The following is a 25724-nucleotide window of genomic DNA, read 5'->3' as shown; positions in this document are numbered from 1 at the left end:
CTATATATGGCTGCAAGCTATGCTCGGTTCGAGCCTATGCATTTATTTATAAATATACGTAAATTTAAATTGAAATGTGCTTAAATGAAATTTAAGCTTTTTAAGCCTAGCAGCAGCAAAAATTCTGTTTCAAGTGTTTTGCATGGCCCAAAGGTAATTTTTGTAATTTTTAGAGCAACATTTTGAAAGTCGATTTGAACAATTGCCACAGGCAACTTTTTCTCAAGTTTATGCAGGCATTTTGCAAATATTTTCAACTTACCACTTGAGCGTTTATTTAAAGCAGAGCTGCAATTAAAATAGAAAACAAATATTTATTATTTATATAAACTTGTATTGGCAATACTTAAAATTCTATAAGCAAATGCAGCAATTTATATTTGCAATTAAAGCATAAAATATTATTTAATAAATTTTAAACATAGACACGATTATCTTAAAGTTCTGTTAGGGAAATGTTTCAATTTCAATTTGCAATTAATATATAAAATATTATTTAATATATTTCACACATCTCGCATAATCTATAAACGAAATGTATCAATTTCGATTTGCAATTAATTTATAAATATGTAAATAAGTAGAATAAGCTACCCAACACTAGTTAAATCCTCCCATTTCTAGCCGAAAGCCCAAGTAGCTTTTAAGTTTTAACTTTAACTCAACAGTTATATAAATAATTAAATAAATTTATAAAATATTATTTAATAAATTTCACACATCTCGCTTGTTCTATACAAATTTCTATTTACAATTAATATATAAAATATTTTTTAATAAATTGTAGACAATCAAAAAGTTCTATACATAAATTTTAATTTTCGACTTGGTATTAATTTATAAAATATTATTTAATAAATCTTTAAATAACTCCCTTTCTAATGCCTAAATTGTTATAGATTATTATTTTAAAAAATTTCAGACCATAAACTCGCATTAGACTAATGTTTAAAGTTCTAATAAATTAAATAAATCCATAAACAAGCTTCGCATTGGTCAAACGTTAAAAGTTTCTATTAACAATGCTTCTTTTCAATTGGCAATTTAATATTATAAAATATTTATTAATTTAATTATTATGCAACATATGCATGGCTTGATTTCATTTTCGATTTCAATTTAATGCTAGAAAATATTATTGAATAAATTTCACCATCTTTCATTTCTGTTTACGAATTAATATATAAATTATTAGTTATAATTTCACACTTTCTTCGCTAGTTGGTATAGAAATTTCTATTTAAATAATATATTAAAATATTATTCAATAAAACAACAAGCTCACGCAGATGCTTAAACTTCTTTTAAGAAATGTTTGAAGTACAATTTGCTATTAAAATTTAAAATATTATTTAATAAATTGCAGACAAACTCGCCTAAAGTTCCATAAACAAATGTTAGCGTTGTTTGCTTTGGACAAATCTTAAAGTTAAAAATATATGGCAGCAAACATTTCATTTCATTCATTCATTTGGCATGTCAAGGGAGTATGACAACAACAATCATGATTGTTTTCATTTGCTGCTGCTGCTGTTGTTGTTGCTGCTGCTGTTGTTGTTGTTTGCCATTTCAGATTACGTAGTGTAGTTTAGTTGGCGTATACACAACAAGCCGACGACACATGCCTACAAGCTTATTTATAATAAAAAAAAAAACAGATATATAAAAACTCATACATGAGCGCACAGACAATGAGACAATAGAGACTGACGACACAACAAGCCGTGCCAGAGAGTCACCAACAATGCTAAAAAAAAAAAAGAACGTACATACAAATAAAATATAAAAGCGGATTTGCTGTTGGGACTGTGTAGCAGCCACGCCCCTAAGTTGACTGTCGACGAGGCCAGCAGAGTCATCATTAACTCTGTGTCTGTGTGACACACACACACATACATGCACACAATGCACACCTCATTGACAAGAGCATTTCAGCATTGTAGATAACAAATGCACAGTTAATGTGCAAGCGAGATAGCAAGACATAAGAGATTATCCACCTTTTGGGCAGCAACAAATCCAACAATGTAATGAAATTTTCGAAATATCCATGATTTGCGGTTGCCCCAGATATGTGTGTGTGTGTGTGCGTGTGTGTGTGTGTGCCTAATGTGTGTATATCTAGTCGACACTTCCGCATTGTGAGCTACATAATAGAGCTTTTGGGTTTGAGGCCTTTGGCTGCTGTTTTCCGGTCATGTCAAGTGACTGAAATCACACTTTGAGTGTTTGTATGTGTATGCGTGTGTGTGTGTGTGTGTGTACATAAACTGCCTAAACACTGTAATTATTTTTTCACTAGCAGCCGATTTGACAAACATTGAAAGCCACAATGCTGTGCATTCAATTGAAAACATTGTCACTTTGGCTTACAAAAAAAAATTGTTTACTTAAAGAACAGAGCTAATATTTTTGTTACTAAATATATATTACATTAACTTTTGTATTACTTTAGTTTGGCCTTATATTTGGCTTATAATTTTAGAAATATTAATAATGCTTCATTTTCATTTGTCAAGTTCTTTGTTAAATAATCAAATAAGAAACGTCAAGTGTTTCAAAAAAATTTAATAAATGGCCATATTTTAAGTAAAGAAAAATAATAAAAAAAAAATATTACTTGTAAAATTTTAATTTTATATAGAATATGTTATAGTAAAATATTAAAACAATAACTTAATTATTTTCGAGCCCAAATTATGTGTACTTAGTTAAGATTGTAATTATAATATTTTAAATATTAATAATGCTACCTTCATTTGTAAAGTTAATTTTTAAATACTTATATTTTAATTTTATATAGATAAAAATAATATCTATATAAAATTATATTATTAATTTACTAAAATTCTAAATTATTTAATAGCTTATTTTTCTTACTATATTTTGTTAGCTTAAAAATATTGCTAATTAAAATTGTTATATTCACATTTTTACTATTTAAGATATATAAAAATATTTTTTTTAATATATTCGCTTATTAACTGAAATTTTTTTTACTATTAAAAATGCTGCATTTATATTTCTCAGCTAATTCTTTAAAATTTTATATTATTTTAATCAAATTGTATGCTTATAAAAATATAATTTAATATAGAATATATTTAATAGTATAAAATAACAATTACTAAATTGTTATCCAGCTCAAATCATTTCATTCATAATATTTATTTAATAGTTGTTCGCTTTGCTAACCACAAAGCCCCAAATGCATTACAATTTGCTATCTCTTTCTAGCGCTTGCTGTTTCTTTCTATTTGCCTAGCACTCCCAGTTGCATTGTAAACTGAAACGAGATTTTAATGACACTTTTTATGCATTTATCGCAACACTTTTCAATATCTGCTTGCTGTGCTGAGCCCTGAGCCCTGAGCCTGACAGTGGGCCGTAAATTCAAACTGGCAGTCAAAAAATAATTTCATTATTTATGTTGATGACGAAAACTGAAAAAAGTTGTAAACCAAATTATAAGTAAAGAAAAAAATTTGTAGCTGTAGCCATAAAATTGAAGCGGTTGCAACATGAGTTGAATGCAATCATAAATTTTTGTTCGTGTGTGTGCAAAATAACGTAATAATATTAAATATGCAAATGCCTTTTGTCAGCCCAAGCAAAATCACACACACAGAGACAAGTCTTTAGAGTGTGTAGTCATAGGGGAATATATATAGTATAGTATATATATAAATGTATTCATACAATTCAATGCTCAGTGCTGAATGCTCATTGTAAGTTCCTCTCTCTGTCAGTTGTTCGTGTGTGTGTAGATGGGTTAGACTTCATCACACATACGCCCAGTCACACATTTTGCAATTTGCATAAAGTGAAAATGATGCACATTTCTGTTTTTCCAACGACAATTTGCCTTTATTGATTTTCTTCTGATTTTTTCTGCAAGTTGCAGCAGCTACATGTGTTTTTGAATGACGTTGAGTGCTGCTATGCAAACATTTTCTAACGAACACTTAGTGCAAATAGATTCAAAAGGCACCAAGTGCCAAGCAGCCTCCTCCATTTTCTGCTGCTGCCTAAGCAAGCAGCAACTTCTTTCACATTTTATTCCATGCCAATTACTTTTTATATACACACACACATACACTGTCGCTGATATACATTTTTCCATCTTGAATTTCATTAGATTTTTCTTGCGCCAGTTGTTAAATCAATGCTGACATTTCACATATACGCGCTGCATTTAGTTTTATTTGCTGAGCTCGCAACAATTGTTATTGATATGACTGTGATTGTGGCTTTGGCCATAAAGCGGCTTTTGGGGCAGGCAAAGAGGCAAACGCAATCGCAATCACAATTTTTAGTATATAAGACACATTTCTTAGAAAAAATAACTGTGGCAGTCAAAATGGCATCGCATTTCGGTATCAAAATATTCTATTGTTATACTAATTATATAAAAAATTATAATTGCTACTGCCACAAAAGTCTTTAAAGATTTTCATTCTCACATATTTCAAACCAAATTATAGAATGTGCAGAATTTGTTGAAATTTTATTGTTTGAAATATTTTAGTTACATCAATTAAGAGTTTCTAACATACATAAAATTCCTGGAAATGAATATTTGATAAGCAAATTCTGTGAATTCTAAAACCAAATGAAAACATATATTTGTTTGGTGAGAGATTTATTTGAAATTTATAAGCAACCCAAACATTTAATAATTTTCTAAATATTTTTTTAGCATTTACAAATGTTACAAAAGTTCAAAAAATATTTATATATTTAATTTCGTGTTCTAATTATTTATTTGCGCATTTTCTAAATATTTTTGTATGCATTTGTATATTAAAACAATAAGTTACTTTAAAAAAAATTTAATATATTGCTTAGCTATTTATTTTTTGTTCTAAGCTATGTCCAAAAATTAGCTTTGATGCTCATATTTTATTTATAATTCGATCAAAAATTCTTCCACTCAACGCAGCGCACACAAGTGAAAAGTTCAAAGTTTTATGCCGAACTCTTAGCCCAATCTTTTGCTCTTTTTGCTGTTCGACTATTGGGTGCGGTTGATAATTCCGTAAAGGCAAGCAGCATTATTGTTGCTACACACACACACTCACAGACATAGAGAAAACTTTTTATTGCGTGCCAAGTTTGGCATATTCGTTAAGCAGTTTGAAGCTCAAGCTTTGGCTACGGTTTGGCACAACTTCTGCCTTCACATATTGCCCAATAAATTCAACTCAAAATATTTGCACAGCAAAAGTTGAGAGCACTTGTCGCTGCATTTTGTGGATTATTCTTGTTGTTGCGCTCCTCTGTCAACTTTTAATTGATTAAATCGCTTGTGCAGCATTTCAGTTTATGTAAGCCTCCTAAACAGGCATTTGCCAAATATGCAACAGCAAATGTCAACCTTTTGAAGCAGCTTAAGCTCACACACACACACACACAGAAGTATTTGTGTGGTCAACTGCATAAAGCTGTGCCCAGCACTCGTGACTCTGGTGCGTGCTTGCCTCTTGTTACTCCCAAAAGCCTTCTGCCAAATTAGTTTGGGGATTTAATTTGTACTTTAATGGGTTTGCTCATTACGTGTCGCATACGAGAGTGTGTGTGTGTGTGTGTGTGTGTAAAGCACTGGGTGACATTTTAGTATTGGCAAAGCATTTAATTAGCATTATATGCTAACTATTTACCTTGTGGGCAGTTTAATGCAAATACAGTAAAGAAATTTATACGCTGCAAGCAACTGCAGTAAAAATATCATTAAAAGCAAATTAGTTTTAATTAGAGGTGGTAGCCTATCGTACACACTATCGATACTATCGATGTTTTTTTAACTCACAGCTTTTATATTTCATTATATGAAATCATATTAAAATAAATGTATAACAAAGTATTGAAAATGTAATGAGATCGAGCTCAAGTTCTTGCAGTATTAAAATATATTGTTAAAAAAAAATTAAAAATAATATTTATTAATACAAATAACCACAGGCTATCGAAATTGCCGAATATCGAAAGCTCTGCACCTCTAGATTTAATAAGTTTATTTTAATTATTTAAGTTTAATTTGATTTACTACCCCTAGCAATAGCTCTCCACCTCTAGTTTCCTCTAGTGAGTTTATTAATAATTATTTAAGTTTAATTTGATTTTCTACGCATATCGTTAATTTGATTTTCTTCCCCTATCAATAGCTATCCACCTCTAGTTCTAATGAGTTTCTTTAATTTTATTTTGAATTGATGTACTACGCATTTCGATAGTTTTGCATCTCTAGACTTAATGAGTATTATTCAAGTTTGATTAGATTTTCTACTCCTAACAACAGTTCTCCACTTCAAATTCGAATGAGTTTATTTTATTTTGATTTGATTTTCTACACATATCAAAGCACACTGCTGTCTAAATATTAGCTACATATGTATCTAGAGATAGATAAATTAAACCAATGTCTGTGTTTTTGTTTATTTGTTGCTCTAACCTCCAAACATTTGCAGCAAATTTGCGCACAAATATTTTTATGGTTAGATAATTATGGGCAGACTATGGTCGGATGTGGTCGCCAAACTGCCTTGATTTTTGTTTGTGCAAACCAAACATAAAATTATTTCTCACTGCCGCCAAAAAATTCAATAAACGCACACAGTTGGTCACTATTGCGCTCTCTTTCTCGCACGCACGCTCTGCGGTCTCCCACTGGGCTGGGGTCTGGACTGGGCTGGGGTGAATTTTTGTAGCTAATGATTTGGTTTCCTGCGTGGTCTGTGTGTGCATTGCGTAGAGCGTGTAACACAGTCTGTGGTTAGGTGTGTGTTAAATTTATGGCCTGACAAGTGGTTTGATTGTGAATGGCTACGAAGCGAACGCAACTGTCGCTGAATTGTGAATGTGCATGTGAAATTTTGGCTGGCCACAAAATTTTCTATGCGACCGACAGCTCAAATGGCAATTGCAGCTGAACTTTGGCATAAATTAACACAAGCGCTAAAAAACGTTGCAGACTAAAAAAACGCGTGAGTTGAATTTTTAATGAGGAGGGTTTAAAAAATTTAAATGGAATTTTAAAAAATAGGAATAGTAAGTGTAGAAATAAATTAAACATAAAAATGTGCAGTGACAAGTATTTAGAAAATTAATTTTTTTGAAAATAAATAACAGATTAGCACAAAAATGTTATAATATATAATATAAAAAATTTAAAGTAATTGTAAATTTTAAAAAAATTAGTAATGAAATGAATAAACAATTAAGCAAACAACACAAAGCTAAAATAATATTGCCATACAATTTAATAATTTTATAATACATTTTAAAATAACTTTGTGCTGTATATTTTTAAACAATTTTATTTGAAGTCTTAACTTGGTTTTTTATATATATTTTTTTTTATATTTTTATCACAATTTTTTTTTTTTACTTTGTGCTGTATTTTTTTTTTATATTTTTAAACAATTTTATTTGAAGTCTAAATATATATCTTTATATATTTTTTTTAATATTCCTCTAATTAATTTTTTAATAGCTTTGTATTTTTTTTTTGTATTATTGGTATATATTTATTTTTTTTTTATATATTTATGTTATATTTTTTAATATTTTTTGTATTGCATTTTCTTTTTGTATTATTAAACCATTTTTTTCCATATACTCAATTGATTTTCTATTAGCATTTAGCACTTGTCAATCATTTTAGCCTGTCAGAGCCTTTTTTTCATTAACAAGTCGTTAGCAATAAATTGCTTTATATCCATTGGCAAGTGATAAACCTAACAGAGATAACCAAGTGAGCAACGATAGTCAAGTTTAATAGACAGAACGAACGGACAGCGCGTGGTGGTTAATGAGCCAGCTGTCGCAGCATGGCTATGCACAATCAACGATTTTACGCTGATTAAAATCCCACTATAAAACCACTCAACAGTGCGCAGCAGCAGCAACAACAACAACAACGTGTTGCAAGCCATGTGGCATGGCAGGCAAGCCGGCTAAGCGGCTAAAGATAACAGGGCACAAAGTCATGAGCATATCATCGATGTTGCCATAGAAAACAATTGCAATGGTCAGCGAGGCGCTAAAGGATAATGCCTACACACACACACACGCACACACACACACAAAGGACGAGGACAAAAGCAATGCCAAATGCTTGCATGTGGGCAGCAGCAGTTGCAACCGAAAAAAAAGAAGCAATTTATGCATTGTATGCTCGTTGAACGTGCAGCAAACGTTGCTAGCCAAACGCATTGCATTTATCACACAAAGGCGACGACTGTAGCAGCAGCAATAACAAAGTTTAAACAGTGCACACTGAACACACACACACACACACCACACAGTGGGATTAACAGTTACAAACGCCTTTTGCTACGGGTTCAGTTGCAGCTGCTCTTTGTATTTGCCACACGCTTGAGGCATGAGGCGACATGCACAGCACGCTTTAGTTTCAAATTTAATAATTGTTTATGCATTAAAATTATGTTGGCACTGATTTCCGAGAACTCATTTAATTGAGCTGCCAAACGTGAATTCCTAGTACAAATTTGCTAATTGGAGCAAAAGACAACAAACAATAACAATCAAATTTCCTTGTATTTAACAAGGGGTAGGTAAAATGTAACACAAGAATGAACTGTTAAAAATTAAGAAAAAATAATAGAGTTAAATTTGGATGCAAGCAGCTTGGCTATACACTTCTAGCTCATAATGAATCGAAGGGTTAATTCGACTGCTTAACCCCCAACTAAGCATTTTCGCTTAAATATATAAAAAGTAAATATGTAGAGTGCGCTAATCTCATATTCAACGAATTTTCTAATTATTTTATGTGCTAAGAGTTCGCTTCATTTCATTTCGAGCCGATTACTAGCAAACTTTACACTGATATAAACTAGAAAGCTATAGCTTCTTAATCAATGCACAGATTGCCATAAAATTACGCTAAAAAGACAAGCAAGACTTTTTTTTATTTTTTTTTTTAAGTCATACGGCTAACAATATTGTCCTTTGTGGCCTTCGTCGCTGTTCATTCAGCCTTATACGGCTTCTGGCTGAAGCAAGACTTTAACTGAGCAAAACAGTTTGATTAGGTTAACTTTTCTTGTTCAAATTAGCATAAATTTCTTAAAGTCAGACTTAAGAGGCAACACCCCCAAGACTTGTCAACCAGGTTTATAACCTAGACATTCTCATATCCTATTATAGTATTATTATTATAGTATTATAATATAGTTTAGTATAATTTAGCAAAATATAAAAGCAAACTAATTTAACAACAAATTACACATCTAAAAAAATTGGTATTTAAAAAAAATAATAAAGTCAGCAGCCAGCTTAGCTCTCCCTTTTTTCTATAATAAAAAGAAGTATATAGAAAAATTCTTAGAAAACGCACAAAGGCTGCAGCATAGCAAATAAATCAAAATGCTTGTGCCTTTTTATTAAATTTTCCGCACAATTTGCTGCTTTTAAAAAAAGTGTAGCATACTTTTTTGTGCGCTGCATGCAGCTGAATTAATTGTATTTATTTTTAGTCGCAGCCTTTATTTAAAGCGTTTTATTAGCGAATTGGCATGTTTAAGAACAGCACTTACTACCAGCAGCAGCAGCGGAAACGACAGCAACATCAGCAGCCATCATCTGCAGTCGTCGCCTGCACCTGCAACTGGCAACTCGAGGATGTTGTCTGCCTTTTTTACATGCTGTCTGCAAAACCAATTATGCTGCTGCTGCTGCTGCTGCAGAAGAAACTCATTAAAGTGTAGCCGTCCTCATGTTTCCATGCTAGCAACGCTATAGCTATCTTGCTCACTCCTTTGTTGCTGGCCTGCTTTAACTCACATTTTGTTTACTTGAGTGCTGGCATCTTTTTCACTGCTGGGTAGTATGAGTTATGTGTTGCGCAATTAACATTTGCATTGCTGGCACAAAATACTTGCTTAAGCATACAATAACTTTCATTGTTGTTGCTGTTGTTGTTGGCACTCGAAATTAAAAATTACAATTACATTTAAGTTGGCACAGCAATGCGCAAGGCTGAGGCGACAATTTTTGTTTACCAGTCAAGTCAGTCAGCAGCAAAAAATAATAACAATTGCATAAACTTAGAGATAGAGAGTGGAAAGTTTTTAGCTTTGGCGTTAGTTTATTTGCCACTTGCAACGAAAAAAGTTGGCAAGCCAACTTGGCTGCAGCTTGCAACACAGGTTTGCCATTTGCTGTGTGGCATGCCACGCCTGCTGCAAAAATTCATTAAGTGGCAAATAGACGCATTATGTTTATTTGCCAACCAGAGAGAGAGAGAGAGAGAGAGAGAGAGAGAGAGAGCGAGCCAAGCAAATTTTTGCGCAGCTTACATGACAAATATTCTATGCCAAAAATTATTTCACACACACATTTGTATGTGTGTGTGCAAACTTGGGCAATTGATGGCCGTTTTGGGCAAATTAATGTGCTGCCAATTAACCTCAACATGGATTACACCACAAGCGTTGCACACACACACACCCGCAACACGAAAACTTTTTTGTGCATAAATTTGCATAAAATTGCTGCCTGCAACATTTTTGGGGCAAATTGTGAAAATTATGCAAAATTTGTGGCAAAAACTGGCGTAGCACAATAATAAAACAGTTGCCTTGCCTGCAAAGTGTCAACATTGAAAGAGTGAGTGATGTGCGTTAGAGAGAGAGAGAGAGAGAAAGAGAGAGAGAGACAGCAAGCATTTTTAGCTAATTATGCGTTCGATATTTTGTTGTTGCTGCAATGGCGCAGCAACTTTGCCACAAAAATTTCCAAATAAGTAGATAAACATGCATGAGGAGTAGTTTGAATATTAAAGTTGACTATGATTTTTTTTAGTTTAATTAATAAGCAAGTTATTTAGCATATGATATATAAATAACAAAATTAAAATCTGAGAGCTAGCAGATGAAGTTGAGCGTCTAATAATGTCTAGAAAATATAATTGGCAATACATATAGAAAAAAATAATGTTTTCAAATAAATCGCATTTTGTTGCTGCACTAAAATAAAATTTTTATTTGTATATTTAAGGTAAATAACAATTTTATATTTCTATTAAATAGCAAAAAGGTAAACTACAATAAATATAAACAATTTGAATTATCATATTAATTCAATTCAAGCTTAAAATAATCTATTAACAACTTCAAGATAAGTTTAAGTGGTACAAATTCTTCTTTGAGAGGCAAGAGCTAAGTCTGAGAAATTTTTTTATATATAATAATTAATTGTTAAAATCTTTGCTACTTCTGCGACTTTATTATCTAAAACTTTGCTTTGTTTTTATATAACAAATAATATTTAATTATTAAATAAGCTGGGAGCTGAGTTTGAGAAAAATCTTTGCTTATTTCAGAGGCAAGTTATAAATTTAAAAAAACAATATTTAATAAATTGTAGTAAGTCCTAATCGAGTTACAAAATTAGTTTAAGCTTTGAACTGCTTTAGATTTTGGTTTATACTGTTGCTTATAATATATATATATAAACTATATAATTAAAATGGAATATTGAAATTATGTTTATTAAAGAAATAATTATTTTAAGATTTAACAAAGATATTTGGTTTCAAATTTAAATGCTGGGCAAATCTATAAGCAACACAGACAAGTGATATAAGTAATTCGCTCATTGTCAACGCTGAGTTATAGTCTGTACTAACTTTTTGTGGATGCGCACAGCACCTAGGACTACATTATTATTATGATGAAAGCCCCCTGAAGTCGCTGCAGTTACCCAAGTGTATAGAGCGAATGTCTTTGACGGGACATTTAGCACGCATTAATAAAGCCACAGGAACGTGCAAAGCGCAGCAAACAAAAGCAGCGCACAAAAGAAATAAAAGACACACACATAAAGAAAGAGAGAGAGGGTGTGAGTGTGTGAGAGCGAGCGCGCTGCTTGCTGACAGCAACAATCAGTCATCATAATGATGCCGAGACGAGAGGTCAAAGCTGCTGCTGCTGCTGCGTCTGTCTTAAAAGCTTGAGTGGATTTTTGGCAGCCAGTGAATTAATTGAATTCATTATGGCTCATATATTAAGCTCACACACACACATACGTTGCTTTATTAATATTTGCTTGGTATAAACATTTAATCAAAGCACACATATGCCACAAATTTAATATTTATTTTATATTTGTCTGCTCACGCTCCATTTGAATTTATTAGCTTAAAAATTACACGCATCAATTAAAAGTAAATTGTTTTTTGCGCCCTAAATGCAACATAAACAATGATTTTGAAACCATGTTTGATTTGCTTGTTAAATCCGCCACATTGAAAACGCAATTCAATGCTTCATCAAATATTTATATCTTGTTGCTCACTTTGAGACTCATAATATCTTTATTTTGTGTGTGTTTTTTTTTTTCAACACGTTAACCTCACATATGTGTCTGTCTGTGTGTGTGTGTGTCCATTTGGCTGTTTGTTATTATTGCGTTACGCCCTGTCGCTTTTATTATTTGTTGTTACAAAATAAATTCAATGAATATTAAATGCGCGTATATATATAAACACATACATATGTATTTTTTTTAAATTTGTTCTCTGTTCTCTTCATATTCGTTTGGGCATACACTTTGCTGTTTGAAATATTCATGAAGGTAGCAGCGAATTGTAGCAACAGTAATAAATATAAAATAAATTTTAAGTGCGTCGCCTTTAGGTTTGCAATTTTATATTATATAACATATATCGATAAGCAGCGAAAAATCGATAAATAACGAACATGTCTAAGTATTCAATACAAAAGCTTGTGCTTTAATTTGTAAAGTAAACAAATAAAATATAGTTTAATATAATTACAGCAATATATAAGCTGTGTTCCAATATTAATTGAACATTTAATTTAGAATAATTTTTTAAAGTGTATTTGAGTGCATGCTTATTATATATATGTTGCTAGAATTGTTACAAAAATTATGAATTAAATTTTAAATGCATTTAATTTAATTTAGTATTGAATATATAAATTTGTATTTCAAAATTTATTTGTTAGCCTTTAAAAATTATTTTCAAAGTGTATCTCAAGTTTTAAAGTGTATTTGCGTGCATGCTTATTATATATATGTTGCTAAAATTGTTACAAAAATTCAGCATTAAATTTCATCAATCAATTTGTGTTCAAAATTTATTTCTAAGCCTTAAAAATTTTTTTTCAAAGTGTATCTAAAGCTGGCACGCCTTTTATATATTTGTTTGCTTTTTTATTATTATATTTGGCAAGCAAATTATAATAAATATTGCGTTGTTATTGCGCTGCGTTGTCTTTGTCTTGGCATTACGCATACGACGCGTTTTATTATGATATGTAAGAAAATAATGGAAAATGCTGGCGAAAATTTTAATTCCACGTCATTTAAAATCTGAATATTTCTTTATTTTTTTTTCAACATAAATATTTACAACCCATTGCTTGATTAAGCGCATTGAGGCAATAATTATGTCAATTACGCGCAGCAGCCTAAAAGCGTAAGATCTGCTGCTTTTTATAAATTTTGTGAAGAGCTCGCTCGAGTGTCGAGCAACGTGACAGGCATTGAAAATTGCAAGACACATGCTGCATGCAACGCATTGTGCGTTGCCAGTTAATGGGGCAAGCGTTAAGCGTCTGCTGCTGCTGCTGCTGCTGCAGTCTCTGCTTCAAGTACTTCAATTAATTAATTGCAATTTGCAAGAGCCCAAGCCAAAGTGTGTCGATGGCTCATTGCCAGCTGCTGCTGCTGCTGCTGTATGTTGCATGCCCCCATAAAGAGCGTTTAGTGTGCAGAGCCAAGCAGCCGGACAAGCGCGTCAGACGCAACATTGTGTAACAAGCTCAAGCTCAGGCGCAGGCACAACCTGGCGTATGCTTGATATGCTTTTGCTGTTGACGTGTTATTAACACGGCAAGCCACACGGAATGCAGACGCGCGCGCCCTCCTCGAGACGCAACGCATTGCTCGCTGGCACGCATAAATAAATGATGATGCTTCAGTTAAGATTCAACGCAACACGCACGGACAGATTGCCGCAGACGTTGTTGGAAGCTCGCACTTGTGCCACATACAACACACACACACACACACACACACATAAGAAGATAAATAGTTGAGTAAAACTCAGCTGAGCTCAACTCAGCTCTCAGCTTAAGCTGCTTACCTTGCCATTGGCGTCTCATTTGGCAAGCAAATAAAAATCTTTCATATGCTGCAAATTTATTCATAATTTCGCATTTAGATGCATTTGCAGTTTATAAAAAGAAGAAGACGTGTGCACAACTAAATGCCTTGCTTATAAGTAAAAGCATTTTATTTAAAAAAAAAAATATAAAAGGAAACTTAAGCAAACTAGTTTGTTTATAATTTCTCATTTCCTGCGGGCATTTGCTGCATTTGCATTTGTTTAAGACTTAAGGACGTGGCAAGCAAATTTAATTGTTAAGTGTTTATTTTAAAATAATATTTAATTTAAAAGCAATGAAATTCAAGCAAACAAGTTTATTTATAATTTCTTGTGCGTTTTAGAAATTTGTTGCATTTGCAGTTTTTAAAAACTTTTTAACACTTTGGCAAGTTGATGCAAGATTTAATTTAAAAAAATTAAATGAAATTTAATAAAACTAGTTTATTTATAATTTTTTATGCTCTACGCAATGTTGCTGCATTTACAGTTTAGAAAAAAAATTTGTCGGACGTTGGCAAGCAAATTTCATTGCTAAGTGTTTGTTCTTAAAATAATATTTAATTTAAAATAATTAAAATTTAAGCAAACAAGTTTATGTTTCAGAAATTTTATGCATGTGTTTTAATTTTAAAAAATTAAATGAAATTTAATAAAACTAGTTTTTATACAATTTTTAATGCTCTACGCACTTTTGATGCATTTGCAGTTTAGAAAAATTTTTTTACAACGTGTCAAAAAATCTCTTAATTAATTAATAATTAATTAATTAAAGGAAGATCTTTAATTTAATTTTCGTATATAAAAAAAATTAATTAAATTTAAATTTAATGCAGTCTCAGCTGCAGCTTCGGAATTTTTTACAGGCATTGCTTAAATATTTCTTTTCTCATCTAACTAAAAATATTTAATTAAAATAAAATTCAATTATAACAACAAGATAATGCTTTAATGATATTTTTATATATTCTACGCACATAAAACAGTTTAAAGCAACGTTAACTGGCGCTTTTCATATTTGATTTATTTTAATATTATGCTAGCCGTAGCTGCTGTAAGCTGCTCGCTACACTTAAGCTCACTTTTCATACTAACCTAACATAGAATAATAAACGCCCTTTAGTCGCACCTCACTCCCTCACGCCCCATGCTTAAGGTAATTGCTTCCGCTGTTGCAGCTTTGGCTTATGTTTAACGCTAAAAACAAATTTATAACTTGCACTCAATTTGTTGCAGTTTAAACGATAATTTGCATAAACAAGAGGCTATCAACAAAAAGCGTTGCACACATAGAGAGAGAGAGAGAGAGCGAGCGTAAGATAATTGCATGAAATTTGATAAAATATTCAGACAGGCGTTGCGGGCTTCGTCGTCTTCAGCGGAAGCCACTAACAAGTTCAAAGGAGCATAAAATTTCACTCTAATTACCACAAATCGCCCGCAACTAATTTAATAATAACAACAAAACACAACTTGGACACACACACTGCAGCTGCATAAACTTGGCCAACAAAGAGAGAGAGAGAGAGCGAGCCATTAAAAACTTTATATACAGCAGTATATATGGCAGCCAAATTGACGTTGAAAGTTTGCGGCCGGCGCTAGGGCACTCCAAAAATATAGCTCAAGTACATGGGGAGGCGAGCACATCATAAATCGCTTGACGACTGCTGGGAACACTTTGGGCCAGAAGTGGACTGGCATAAAACAATTGAACGTGAGCTAACAAGAGTGAGCTGAGCTCATAAAAATTGTGACAAAACTGTGATTAATTGCCACTCAAATTGATGTGAGCCTTTGACCTTATCATTAAAACTTTCCGCACGCTGCTGTCAATGTCAACTTCATTTGGTTTTATGTGTTAGCCAAGCCCGTGTCTAGTTAGGGGCAACGCTGTCAATGTCAAAAACAAAAATTGATGCTGTTTATTGCTCATGAATACGTTCAAAAAAGTAAAAAACATATAGTCTGTCTATATGACGAGGGACAACACGCAAAGCCTCGCCTAAAAGTTTAATGAAATTTAAGCGTAAAACTGACAGCCATGATGTATATACTCAAATCTGCCCACTCCCCTCTCTGTCTGTCTGTCTGTCTGTGATTGGAAAAGTTGCAAGTTGATACCCATTTTAAATTTCAGGCTTGACTACAACACGTGCCTGCATAAACTATAAATGCGTCTGCGTAAACGGAAACCTGTCAGACTCGCTCTCACTCGTTGAAGCAAATCAGCAGCAAAGAAAAAAATTGCAAAATTTAACATATTGTTGTTACGCCCTCAAGCGCTTCACTGTTTTGATTACTGATATCCAAACTCTTTGAAATCGTAGACAAAAACTAATATAATCAAAAATATATATAGATAGACCCTTGTGCATTTTAAAGTTTTGTATTACTTACAGTTTCGTTTGCTTTTCATTTAATGCTGAGCGCAGCTGCGAGAACTGCAAAGAAAAGAAATAAAATAGTTTAATAATATGTTAGTTAGCAGTTTTATTTATAAAAATTTTAAGGCATTTAAAACTTTATACTAATGTATAGTATTTCAAAAAATTGAATACATTTAAATCAACGAAATAGTAAAATATTGTTGCTTAATGTTTGTTGAGTTTTATTTTAATTAGCTTAAATTTTCATAGACCCTAAATATTGATTGTTTTCTATTTACCTAGAAATAAATAAATTACATCATTATTTATGTATTTCCGCCTTGATTTTTACATTTTTTTTATAATTTTTTTCAAGGATAATTTATTATTTAATTTAATTTTCTACAAATTTTATTTAACTTATAAACTGTTAATTATTTGTGTGCAATACAAATTATATATTATATACTAATATAAAATATTTTGTTGCCCAAATTTCAAGCAACAGATTTTTGTTATTAAAATAAAATAATAAAAATATTGTTGCTCAATAAACTATTAACTTAAAGTTTTAGACACCGTAAATATTGATTGTTTTATGAAATTAAAAACTAAGAGTACCTAGAAAAAACATCAATATTTTTGTATTTCCGCCTTGTTTTTAAATTTTTTTTTTAATTTTTCCAACGTTAATTTATTTCTTATAATTATTGATAATTATATTTTAGCAATACAAAATATATATCAAAAAATTATCAAAAGGTTTTATATTTTTTGTACTTGTACTTGAGCTATACAATTTTAATTATTTTTCAATAAATATATATAAAATTATTCCGACCCAAGCAACATATATTTATGCTCATTTATACTTGCTTTATTTTTTTTTTAAACAAAATGCAATTAAAATGCTTTCTACCCTTTTTCCAGTTATAAAGGCTTAGCCACTTACAGCAACGCCTAGCCGCCCATAAATAATGCTTAAGCCCACCCTAACTGAAGCTCATTTTAATCAGCCATAAACTGCTTCATCCAACTACTCTATGCATAACAACAATTATACTTTTTCTATAGAGCCCGCTACTTCAGTCGCATTGTTTAACTCTCTCAACATAGACGCAATTAATTAAACATCAGCGTAAGTCCTCCCCCCACCCACCACCCACTCAACAGCTCATCCAGCAAAACAATAAACAATGAATAAAATGCATGTCAAAAATCGTGTAATAAATCACAGCGCAGCGCCAACGCCGCCAATTCCATTGTCATGAACATAATTTATACGCCCAGTAGTCTAGAGGGGGCGGGTCGCTTGTTTTTTTTCTAGTTTTTTTCATAAGCATATTGCAGGCCAATTTAAAGCTTATTATAAGTTTTCTTTTTTTCTATATATATATATAACGTTTGTTTCGATCTGCTTTAGCGCTTGATTAAATTTCCGCGCGCAAGTTTTTCCCCAAGCTTCATTAATCATTTGTTTGAGTGAGCGAAAAGTTTGCATAGCAAGCGGAAAGCAAGAAGAACGAAAAAATCACAAAAATGATTATGAAAAAAATTTTTGTAGCTGCATTTGGCATTTGCCAATAATAAAATTTATGCTTGCTTGCAGTTGAGCAAATTTTCACAGCCGGCACTAAATAAATTACGAAATTATCGCTGCACAGCTAGAAAATTAACAAAAAAAAAATAAATGAAAGTTAGAAATAATAGTTTTAGTTTTAGTGAGAGAGCAGCAGTTAACGTAAGAACAGAAGAGCGTGAGATATTAAAAATTGAATTTCAATATTAAATAAAAATTGTTTATATTGCAAACAATATTATATAAAAATTTATTTTAGATAGAAACAATTACTCTATTAATAATAATTTATGTTAAATAGAAATAATTACTCTATAAATAATAGTTTATTTTAGATAGAAACAATTACTCTATAAATAATAATTTTTTTTATATAGAAACAATTACTCTATCCAAAATAAATTATTATTAAATGTATAAATTAATATTTTATACTTATTAAATTATTAAAATAAAATTATTATTAATTTATAAATATATTTAAAGCTGCTTAATGCTAAACACGTTTATTAACCATTAAAAAAAAAATTTTTCTTTTTTTATATAAATAATCAATAAATATAAATAAAATTTGATAATAATATAAATATGAAGTTAATATAGCATTTAATAATTATTATTTAATTTATAAATTATAATATCTTTATAGAAAATACATGACTATATGTTTAATTATATTAAAAAAAATTAACTTTATTTAAATAAATCACATAAATATAAATAAATATGATAATACATTAATTTTCCTTTTTTTTCATTAACCAAAATATTAATTATTTAATATTTTCTGCTTTTTCTTTAGCTAAGAAATATTATTTAATTACTAATTAATTTTTTCCATAGGTTCATCAATCATTTCGCAAGCTTTTATTTAATATAAATGCATTTATCTCAAATGTCGTCTGTACTCGCATTATATTAATTAAAATATTTGTAAGTAACCAGTGGCTAGTTATTTCGCTTTTTCTTTTTGCTTTCATTTATTCATCAGCCAAATGGCAAACTGAGCTAAGACAAAGCACTAAAGCCAGCCAGACTAAACTCGAACTCAAACTCAAACTCGAAGTTTGTAAGCAAACTTATTTGTATCACAGTTGCGAGGGATTCAACAAGCGACCGCAGTAACCAACAACGCTGGCGACCACAATATGCCATGACTGAGGCTGGGGCTAACAGGGCGTATGAGTATGAGAGAGAGTTTTTGCCTTGCTGCTGTTGTTCATTTAGTCGAGTTGAGGCGTCTCCATCTCCGGCTTGGCTTTCCGTTTCCGCTTTTGGAGCTCGAAAAACAACTCCATAGCCCCCAAACATCATCAGTCATTTTGTCTAAAAGAATATATTGCAATTAAAAGCAGAAAATATGCTTTCGCCCTCGACTCGACTCGACTCGCTCTCTCTTTGCACTTTATTTATGAACAGGCAACACTTGCAACAGCAGCAACGCAGCAGCAAAAAAGACGCCAGCACTCGACTGGTTAACGCTGCTTGTTTGTTGCTTGCTGATGTTTTACTATAGCGTCCGAGCAAATTAAAATTGCTTCTTGCTGCTGCTGCTGCTGGACAACATTGGAGTAAGTAGCATGTACTCTCGAAGTAAAGTCGAGGCACTGTAGCTGCTAAATGAATGAGTGTGGCATCAGTTTTAACGCTCTCGACACTTAATAAATTGTGCGAGTGCAAAGGGATAGGCTTTAATGAAATTGCAAACCGAGCAAAGTTCGTAACGCAAGACAAATAAATATAAATTGAATGCAGAGATTCGTTATTATCTTTTAACTTTAACTTTAGCTCTTTAAACTAATGCAACAGCATCTGCATAAACAAAAAAAAAAAAGTGTACACAACTAAAACTTCAACTGACAGCAGCTAAATTTTTTATTTGAAAACTTTGCTGAAAGCGTCACACACACACACACACACACCTGACAACACACACACGCTGCTCTGCTCAAGGAAATGAAAGCCTCTGAAAACTCGCTTGACAACTTTGCCACGCTTAGCAAGAAATGTGTAACAAATTTTCCAAGCAACGCACAAAGGCATGCGAAAGAAAAAGCGTAAGAGAGACGAGGCAATCAGCAAAGCACAAGAAAAAAAATATAAAGAAAACTCAAAACTGTGCGCCATACAAAATTTCATATAAATTTTGGCAAGTTATGCTTAAAATTTGCTCTCACCCACTCACTGTCTATACACTGCCTACCATATATGTGCGTACTTGAAATACCCTGCAGGCCGCTTGCTTGTGTCATTTACCACACTCACACGAACAAAACAATGAATGTCATCAGCCTGGCACTCAGTTTTCTTTGCTTTTCTTATTGTTTTTTTTTTTCTTTCAGTAAGCAGCCACCCACGCCGTCTGAATTTCTGATGAGTTTACAAGTCCGCGACAGAGTTTAGATGATGAAGCAACCCTTTTATTTTTTGTTAGTCGTTGGACTTAAGCACTTGGAAAATATTTTGATATATAGTAAGGTTCAGGCTTCATTAAGTGTTAGCCGCGTAAATTGAAATTTATTAAAAAATTCTTTTAAGAAATATTCAAAGGGTTTTCAATAAAATTATGTTAAGTTGCTGAGAATTTGCAACTCCTGGACTGGAGAGATTTTTTTTAGATTTTTTCTAAATGCGTAAATTGAAATTTATTAATAAATTCTTTTAAGAAATTGTCAAAGAAGGGGTATCAATAAAATTATGTTAAGTTCTGAGAATTTGCAACTCTTTGGCTTGGCAGATTTTTTTTAATTTTCCTTACTTTAGTTTTATTTAGCTCATAAGCTATAATATCAATTGAAATTGAAATTAAGAAATTCTTTTAAAAATATTTCAACAGAAATTTTATATTAAATAGTTAAAAATTTGCCTTGCCAGCCTTTTTTTAAGTTTTCCAAGCCAAACTTTATTTGATAAGCTTTAATTTATAACTCATAACTATTGCCATATTTTTCACAGTGTTTTTTAAAACTCACTTGTACTTTTTACTAAACTTTTTGCTTTGTTCCAACTCAAATTGTAACATTAATAGAAAAATTTATGTGCAGCAAACAGCAAAAGTTTTTCATTTTTAATGCTCGTTAGTTTAGTTTTTAGCTGCTCAACTTTTAGTACAATGGCGCATTTACTACTATTTTATAGCATTAATAAAAAGGTTTAGCAAACATAAACTATTGATTTGAGCAAAAAAAAAAAAAGAATTGAAATATTATTTTATGCGGTATATAGCTCATGGCAGTGCAAATATCAATCATACGCCACGTGTGCGACAGCTGAAAGTAAAGCGCAGAAAAACAATTTCGAAGAAACAACAACGCTACGTTTTTTTTTTCATTTTTTTTAAAGCTGCTGGCAAAACACATGTAGCACTTAGGTTAGGGGAGCGAAAGCGAAAATAAACCCTTGACACTCGAGATTTTAAAGGCAAACTGACATATGTGTAGGGATAAATGCTTGAGCTTCAACTGGTGTGTGTGTGTGTGTGTGTGTGGGTTGGAAGTTGGCTAAACAAATCACATGCAGTGCAAATAAAATCCTAGTCCAAAGTCAGCACAAAAGGCAGCAGCTAACAAATAGACAGCAGCGTTAAGTAATTCCATATTTTATATGCCTTTAGCCAGACATCAGATAGAGCAAGAGCAAGAGGAAGAGAGAGACTTCTTGAGCTAAGGAAACGGATTTTGTTGGACTTGAAAGTCGTCGCATTTGTTTGCGCATTTGCACGTAGCCAAAGCCACAAGGTCCAAATAACAAAAAAAAAAAACTTATTTAAAGGGATTGCAATAAAGTGCCCAGGCGCACATTGGGATTTGTCCCTAACAAACAGTAGAAAAAAGAAAAATAGATGCCAAAGCGCTACCTGTAAATATTTGGCACACACACGTGCAGAACTGAAATGAAAGGATTTGTTGCTCTCTTTTCTTTATTTTTTTGGCAATGATGGGCCTCTGATGTGTGGCCTCGTGCTTCGCTTTATGTGCAATTCCCTCAAGTGCTTTATTTGCCAAACATTTTACTCTCGGCCTCGTCCGTTTGTGTGTTAACTCTTTTGGTTTTTGGCTAGTTTTCTGCCTCTGTTATTTTGTATTTTAAACTGTTGCATATAATTTATTGTAACTAAAAGAAGCGCAACAAAAAAAAACAAGAAACAAGTTAAAGGGTTTCTCTCTCATCTTTGTCCCTTTTACTGTTGTTCTTGTTGTTATTGTCTATTTGCCTTTGTTGCTCTCTTGTGTACAATTTTCATAGAGCGTTCGACATTTTTAGCTTTCTGGCAAAGTTTCAACTGTCAGCATGGACTTTTTGCTTGGGCGAGGGATTAAAATCGACATTAAGCTTAAGATTAGTAGTTGACTTGCTTTTGACTTTTGGAACACACACACATACATAGGACATAATTTTTAAGCGCATTTGTGGTTAAATTGCTTTGAGCTACAAATCTTATAAGCTCAGTGTCAATGTTTTTGATTCGCATGCGTACCGAAACTATTTTGACATACTGTTGAACATATTTGCGTTGCTAATTAATTAAATATGAAGCTACATTTATGATCAAAATCAAGAATTGTAATTTTTGTATATTTAAAAAAAATAAATAAATATTAAATAAAAAGTTTATTAAAATGTTTAATATTTTCAAACTCAAAAATAAAATCCCTTTACCTTTAATATTAAATCTTGTATATAATTTTTAAAATTATTTTAAACTTTTATTGGATTTAAATAAAATATATATAAATCCAAAAAGAGTTCAAAATGATTTTAAAATAAAATATATATTAAAATAATTATTTTGTAATCTTGTATTGTAAATTTATATGCATAACTGCATTTATGTTTAAAATTAATTCCATCTAAGGGCAGCCACTTAATTTTTTATATAATTGTATTAAAAGCAAAACTTGGGTCTGGGCTCTAATAAAATGTTGACATTAATTAAAATGTCATTTAAATGAAATATAACAGCTTGTCCATTGAAAAATGTGCCTCTATTAGAAGAGGCCACAGCAGCAGCAACAACAAGAAAACAAAAGGACAACAAAATGTGGGCCGCACACACAAAAAGGACAAGTGGCCCAGGCTCAGGCTCAGGCTCACAGGCCCATGGACCTGACAACACTCAAGCGTCTCAGCTTCGCTCTCAAGTGTGCCCTTGCCTCTGTCTTCTTTCAACAGATAGAGAGAGCGAGAGACAATGCATGGATGGAAGGCAGGCAAACGCTCCATTAGGGTAATGAACAACTTAACAGGCGCATATTTCTCATTTTTATTGCTTGTAGGCTTTCCACATCATGTTGGCGTTTAAATTTTTAATTTCAATTGCATGGGTAAATTAAGTGTAACGCTTTCTCTTTCGCTTTCTCTCGCTCTCTTCTTAGTCAAGTGCTTTACAAATTTGCGGCACGCGCAATATGCAAGTTGTCAGCAAACAGCAGCCCCAAGTAATTATAAATAAATTGCAACAAAATTGAACGCTAGGCAAATACAACAAAACATTTGCTAAATAAATAAACAGGCGCGACAGTTGCCGTCAAATTATTGTTTAATGGAGCACACATAATTGTTGACGCTGTGCTTGAAATTTTATCGCCAAAATACATATATACTCTATGAATTCTTTGATTTTTTTGTTGCTACCCACATAATGTTGTGGAAATGTTAAATTTACATTAATATAAAGCAATTGTGGTATGCTAAAAAGTTAAACAAACAATGAAAATTGTTGTGTTGCTGTTTTTTTTTTCAAACTGGTAGCAAAATTATTTGGTTTTCAGCAGAAATTCAATTCAATAGGCTTAAAGTTTTTTTTTTATATTTCTGGGATTTTATAGAAAGAAATATTATATTAAATTATATTTTGTTATATATAAATAAAATGTATTTAAGTAGAGAAAAAAATGAAGTAAAGAAAATTTAACTATAATAAAAATGTAATATTCAAATTAAAACTTTATGATTCATTTTTAATATAGAATGAATTATTAATTTATTATTATTAAGTTTATAATATAAACATATTATTGGCTTATAAGCAGTTCTAATTGATTTTCAATTAAATGAACTATTATATAAAATTATTTAACAGAAAAAATGAAGTATAAACATTAATTTATAATAAAAATTTAATATTCAAATTAATACAAAAAATGTATTTAAAATAAAAACAAATATGGCTGGAATAAATATGATAATAAAAAAGAATTTAAATGAAGTTTTTAATTTTAATACAATGAATTTCATTAATTTTTTTATGATAAATATTAATAAAAATAAAGAATTTAAAGGAAATAAAAATGTGTATTTAATTGTTAAAAAAATAAATAAGTTAGGAGTATAAATTGCTTTCAAAACTTTTTTTTTTGAGCATACCAACTTTGTTTGCTCTCGCAAATAACAAAAATGAAATAGAATAAAATACAGATAAAAATAATAATTTATATCAATTTATTTGGCACTTTAACTTCTCTGGCCCATTGTGTTGCCTTTTTTTAGCGAGAGTATTTGTTTGCTTGGGCACAACAAAACATTTGCTCTGTTTACAAAATATTATTCCAGTCGAGTGGCTAAGTAGCTTCATAGTCTATTTTATCGTTTGGTCGCTGGCCAATGTCGCCAACTCATTTGCAAATGGCCGACAACAGAGTTGGTGAGTTGGAGTTTGGGTGGTCTCAGACAATGATATGGCCAAATTGACTGGTTGACTTGGCTTTAAGAGAGCGAGAGCAGGGAGTGTGAGGAAAGCTCTTTGAGCGCTGATTCAGCAAAATAAGATTAATGATTACTTATAGCACTGAGCAGCGTCGCGTCGTCTTCTCCCAGAGTTGAGTAGCGAAACTTGACTTTAACCAATAAAACGAAATTAAATAAAAAATTTTTGTGCGCCTTCTTAAATCTTATTTGCTTATTGTCTTTGCTGCCGCTGCTGGCTCGTTCGCCATTTTGTTTACAGTTTTCTATTGGCTTTGCTGTCATCTAATTTATGTCAATTTTCGCTAGTGAACATTTTCTAAGCCATTTACGCTTGGACTTTATGTTTATTTGGGGCATTGTGTGTTGCCTTGAAAACAAAATGCGTCATAAATAAGCGTTAAGCGCGTGTTAAAAAGTTTTCGCAGCTTTCGGTACTATCAATGCTGGTTAAGGCTCTAACTAAGCTGAAATAACTTTTTTCTTATATTTAACTTTATAAATTATAAACTATTTTATGCACTTGCTCAACGTGTTTGATCCCCAAATACATTTTCCATTAGCACATAAAACACTTGAATATTTTTTTGCAAAAATCTGCGCCACATAGTAAAGCCAAAGGTATTGTAAATCACAACAAAAAAAATACACAGGTTTATTGTATTGCGATAGCGGTGAGTACAAACAACAGCGCAAGCATTGTTCTATAAATATTAAGCATACGCAGCGTGTTACTGGCTTTTGTGCTTGATGAATGCGTGAACCTGCGATTGGCAGCGCTTGTCAGACTAATACAGCTGACTTCCGTTTCAACAACAAAAGCAAATAATTATTTTAGGCTGTACTCGACTTTGATATACACTTTGTTAACAAAATTAAAGCAAATAATATGTAACTTAGCATTGTGATAAAAGCGTAATTTTTACACAGCTTA

General features: G+C 31.6%; 1 protein-coding gene across 2 annotated transcripts in view; it reads right to left on the bottom strand.

Moving 5' to 3' along the window:
• Window positions 1–25724, bottom strand: part of LOC108607843 (putative neural-cadherin 2) — a 145948-nt gene that overhangs the window by 108779 nt on the left and 11445 nt on the right. For both annotated transcript variants that reach the window (XM_017998908.1, XM_017998909.1), the window contains exons 2-3: window positions 16559–16602; window positions 263–288 (exon numbers count right to left, since the gene is read on the bottom strand). The gene's annotated coding sequence lies outside the window, so the exon portion shown is untranslated. The remainder of the gene's footprint in view (window positions 1–262; window positions 289–16558; window positions 16603–25724) is intronic.

Source organism: Drosophila busckii, chromosome 2L, assembly GCF_011750605.1.
Source record: "Drosophila busckii strain San Diego stock center, stock number 13000-0081.31 chromosome 2L, ASM1175060v1, whole genome shotgun sequence".
Taxonomy (NCBI): Eukaryota; Metazoa; Arthropoda; class Insecta; order Diptera; family Drosophilidae; genus Drosophila; species Drosophila busckii.
The sequence above is the reverse complement of the archived record's forward strand: the minus strand, read 5'-3'. Positions and strand labels throughout refer to the sequence as shown.